Source organism: Schistocerca serialis, chromosome 9, assembly GCF_023864345.2.
Source record: "Schistocerca serialis cubense isolate TAMUIC-IGC-003099 chromosome 9, iqSchSeri2.2, whole genome shotgun sequence".
Taxonomy (NCBI): domain Eukaryota; kingdom Metazoa; phylum Arthropoda; class Insecta; order Orthoptera; family Acrididae; genus Schistocerca; species Schistocerca serialis.
In genome coordinates this window covers 211,137,567-211,142,707 of record NC_064646.1, presented here as the reverse complement: position 1 = coordinate 211,142,707, position 5,141 = coordinate 211,137,567, and positions in this window count along the sequence as shown.

Below are 5,141 nucleotides of genomic sequence, written 5' to 3'. Positions count from 1 at the left end.
AGTTGGCAGATATTCCTAAAATGCCAAAGTACAGTGTGTAGTTTCCCATGATTGGTAACATGATGTAATTCACAGCCCACTCACAGGGCCCCTCCCTGCATTCCTCTAATTCTGTCTAGTTGGTATCACTGTTTCCCCTTTCCAACCCTTCTGTAGTGCTGAGCTTGAGCTAGTGTGAAACATGGACTGCAGTATCTTCTAGGGTGCAAGTCAACTGTAACAACAGCAAGTAATACATAAATAAAAGATCACTATCACAATTCAGTCCAATTTTCAAACTTTCGCTTGTGCCATGATCATCTGACATCTGTTGGCACTATCTCCATGACGTGTCTTAACGATGTAATTTATTCTCACGACAATACTTACATTACATATAACAACGAAAACAACCAATTATTGACAAAATTATTTAATTGTTGGGTTCAAATTAATGATATGAGTATGATAGAAAGAAACTGTGACTTACCAAGTGAGAAAGCGCTGGTAGAAAGACACAATAAAAACGCGCGCGCGCGTGCACACACACACACACACACACACACACACACACACACACACACATACACACATTTCAAGCTTTCGCAACCCACGGTTGCTTCATCAGGAAAGAGTGTGTGTTTGTGTGTTTTTTTATTGTGTCTTTCTACCAGTGCTTTCTCACTTGGTAAGTTACAGCATCTTTGTTTTTTTAATAAATTATTTAATTGGGTAGATAAAAAATCTACTTACCATGTGGCAGCAGAACACACACATAAAGGACAGTTCTAACTGGCAAGCTTTCGGAGCCAGTGGCTTCTCCTTCAGGTAGAAGAGTTGAAGGGGAAGGAAGAGGGGTGAAGTAAAGGACTGGAGAGGTCTAGGAAAATGGGTAGATTTTGGGAAAGTCATCCACAATCATGGGTCAGGGGAGCCTTGCCGTAAGGGATAAGTAGTAGTCTTGTTACCAATAAATATATGTACAGAACCCCAAAGTTTCAAATCCTGAGATCAAAAGAGATCATGTTCATATGTTGTTTCTGCTTTGCTGTGCAATAACATATTTGTAGCTTAACGTAACTTCAAAATAAGGAAATAATTATAATCAGTTATATAGCACATTGAAGTGGTGGGTGTAATAAGTCTGTGTTAACATTTTTACAGTGTAAAGGATTGTAAGATGATCTATGATAAAAATAATGAACCAATATCTATTTAAAAGACAATTTCATCCAATACATTACAATTACACTACACACAGATCATTCATTCACATTTACCTGTGTAACTAAGTTACACTACATAATGTACACAGGAATACACTCTTCGAAATAGTGAAGGTAGTAGGGGTAAAATACAGGGAGCAAAGGGTAATCCACAACTTGTATAGAAACCAGACAGCAGTTACGAGTCAAAGGGTATGAAAGGGAAGCAGTGAGAGAGAGGGGAGTGAGCCAGGATTGTAGCCTATCCCTGATGTTATTCAAGCTGTACATTGGACAAGCGATAAAGTAAGCCAAAGAAAAATTTGGAGAAAGAATTAAAGTTAAGGGAAAAGAAATAAAAACATCGTTTACTGATGACATTGTAATTACATCAGAGACAACAAAGGACGTGGAAGAGTAGAGGAACGGAATGGACACTGTCTCGAAAGGAGGATATAAGATGAACATCAACAATAGCAAAACAAGGATAATGGAATGTAGTTTAATTAAATCAGGTGATGGTGAGGGAAATGGATTAGGAAATGACACTTAAAGTAGTAGACGAGTTTTACTATTTGGGTGGCAAAGTAATTGATGACGGCCGAAGTAGAGAAGATATAAAATGTAGACTGGCAATGGCAAGAAAAGCGTTTCTGAAGAAGAGAAATTTGTTAACATTGAATATAAATTTAAATATTAAGAAGGCATTTGTCTGGAGTGTACCTTGTTCAGAAATGGAATGTGGTCCATAAGCAGTTCAGACAAGAAGATAATAGGAACTTTTGAAATGTGGTGCTTCAGGAGATTGCTGAAGATTAGATGAGTAGATCACATATCTAGAGAGAGAGTACTCAACAGAATTGAGGAAAAAAGAAATGTGTGTCATAAATGGACTAAAAGAAGGGATAGTTTGATTGGACGTATTCTGAGACATCAAGGAAGTGCCAGTTCAGTATTGGAGGAAGACTGCAGAGGGAAACAGGTTCAAATAGATGTGTGTTGCTGCATTTATTCAGAGATGAAGAGACTTGCACAGCATAGAGTAGTGTGGAGAGTTGCATTGATACAGTCTTTGGACAAGAAGAAAAAAGACACAAGAGTCATTGTTATATGGAATTCATGTCACATTGCACTCTTTAATTTCCACTGTGTGTTCATTAGGTGTCAATAAAATATAAGTAGAGATTTTGAGCACATGTGACTTGCCATACAGATATCCCAAGTCTAGGAACCCTGGGCTTTGCAAGCCAAAACCTGGCAGCATTGGGATGGTTAAAATAAAGACCTACAGCAGAGACCCTCAAAGCATTTTGGGTCACAAGGGCAGAGGTACAATATACAATTAAACTGAGTTAAAAGAGGTCAAGTCAGAGTTATTGAACTCAATAAACAGTTCCACAAAACAATTTAAGTGAAACGTTATGGAGTACTTTATCTAGGTCTCACGTTATTTCTTAATGTGGTTATATCCTTCTGAATCTGTTTAGTGTATTCATCTCTTGGTCGCCCTCTACGATTTTTACCCTCCACGCTGCCCTCCAATGCTATATTTGTGATCCCTTGATGCCTCAGAATATGTCATACCAACCGGTCCCTTCTTCTTGTCAAGTTGTGCCACAAACTCCTCTTCTCCCCAATTCTATTCAATACCTCCTCATTAATTATGTGATCCACCCGTCTAATCTTCAGCATCCTCCTGTAGCTCCACATTTCGAAAGCTTCTATTCTCTTCTTGTCAAAACTATTTTTTGTCCATGTTTCACTTCCATACATGGCTACACTCCATACAAATACTTTCAGAAACGACTTCCTGACACCTAAATCTATACTCTATGTTAACAAATTTCTATTCTTCAGAAACGCTTTCCTTGCCATTGCCAGTCCACATTTTATATCCTCTCTACTTTGACCATCATCAGTTATTTTTGTCCCCAAATAGCAAAGCTCCTTTACTACTTTAAGTGTCTCATTTCCTAATCTAATTCCTTCAGCATCACCTGACTTAATTCGACTACGTTCCATTATCCTCGTTTTGCATTTGTTGATGTTCATCTTATATCCTCCTTTCAAGACACTGTCCATTCCGTTCAACTGCTCTTCCAAGTCCTTTGCTGTCTCTGACAGAATTACAATGTCATCGGCGAACCTCGAAGTTTTTATTTCTTCTCCATGGATTTTAATACCTACTCCAAATTTTTCTTTTGTTTCCTTATTCTACAGTAAAACCAGAAATTTATTAAGACGGTGCAGAACCAGCACATTGAATTGTCATCTAGTTTAAGAATTGAAACTTTTGTGAAAACACAGTTCTGAAATATTCATGTTGGAAACTAGATTTTTATACTCGTGGATCCAGAATAATCCAGAAATGACAAACACTACGTAGTAAAACTGATGAAAAAATAAAAACAAAATAGGTTATGGTTACATTCAGTATGCCTCACAAGCACAAAGAATGTTTGCACAGTATATCATGTCTGGTTTAATGGTGTGATGTAGTATAGTAGACTCTCCATATGAACTAAAGCTTAGCTTTACTAACAGAGCTATGAGAAATGCATATTACAAAGCCATCCATATAGACCACTGTACTTAGGTTATTCATCTGCTTTGCCCTTCGTCAGTTTGGCATATTGGATCACTTTAGTTTGTTGAAAGTAACAAAGCTTTATTCAGCAAGAATTGGAAAACGTATGCTTGAAGTACAAAACATAAAATGAATCTCAATTTTCATGCAACACAGACCTGTCACTATAAAAACAGCCCTTTTGATTCAAATGTAGATCTTTGCCAAAAGAAGTAAACTGTCTCTTCCTTGTTCAGTGAGAACTTTCATGTTTGATCATGAATTTTACATTGTATTTGATGTCTTGTTAAGCATTTCTTCAATTAAAGTCAAATGATGTCAATAACTGAAGTCTGTTTACATCTCTTGTTTACTCTGTAATTCAACTGCCGGGTAGAGGGTTCATCGAACCACCTTCATTCGCAGTAGTTGTCTTCCATATCACTCTCGAATAGTTTGGGGAAAATCAAACACTTAAATCTTTCCTTGTGAGCTCTGGTTTCTCTTATTGTAATGATCATTTCTCCCTATGTAGGAGGGTATCAATAAAATATTATTACATTCAGAGAAGAACATTGGAGACTGAAATTCCGTGAAAAGCTTTTGCCGCACTGAGAAACACCCCATGTTGCATATCATATCCAGACATTCTCATCCCTGTTCTGTGATGATATAAAATAAGTTGCCTTTCTTTGAACTCTTTCGATTTTCTTCATCAGTCATAGCTGGTAAATAGCCTATACTGCACAGCAGTGCTCTAGAAGAGGACAGACAGCATAGTGTAGGGAGTCTCTTTAGTAGGTCTGTTGCATCTTCCAAGTATTCTGCCAGTAAAACACACTCTCTGGTTCACCTTCCCCGCCACATTCTGTGTGATCATTGCAATTCAAGTTATTTGTAATTGTTATCCTTAGGTATTGCATATGCATAACAAATACCTTGTCTCAATCATTTTGCAATTGATTTTAATCTTCTGATGACTTTTTAGATGTGAAACTAGTCTCACTGGATTTCATCATCATTATTATGAGGCTGCACTATGACTGACTCCATGGCAGCTGTCCCTTTTACGTGCAGAAGTGCTTGTGATAGTTCTATGCTACAGCTTGCTCGCACAAATCTGCAGTCCTTTCCAGCCTACCTCACTGATTTCTGCTGCATGTTTCAGGACCTCTTCTGTCATGTCCTACTCTTGCTGGATACAAGGGTAAAGCAGAGTATTTCTTACAGTTATGTAAGCCTTGATGCTTACATTTTTGTGAGATGTGATAGACGTAACAGACATTGGGGAGGTGTGGCAGCATATGTATGTGTAAATCTGTTCCCCAGGTCATGTTCGCATCTAAAAATGAGGAAAACAGCCTGAATACATGTTCATTGATATTAAACTG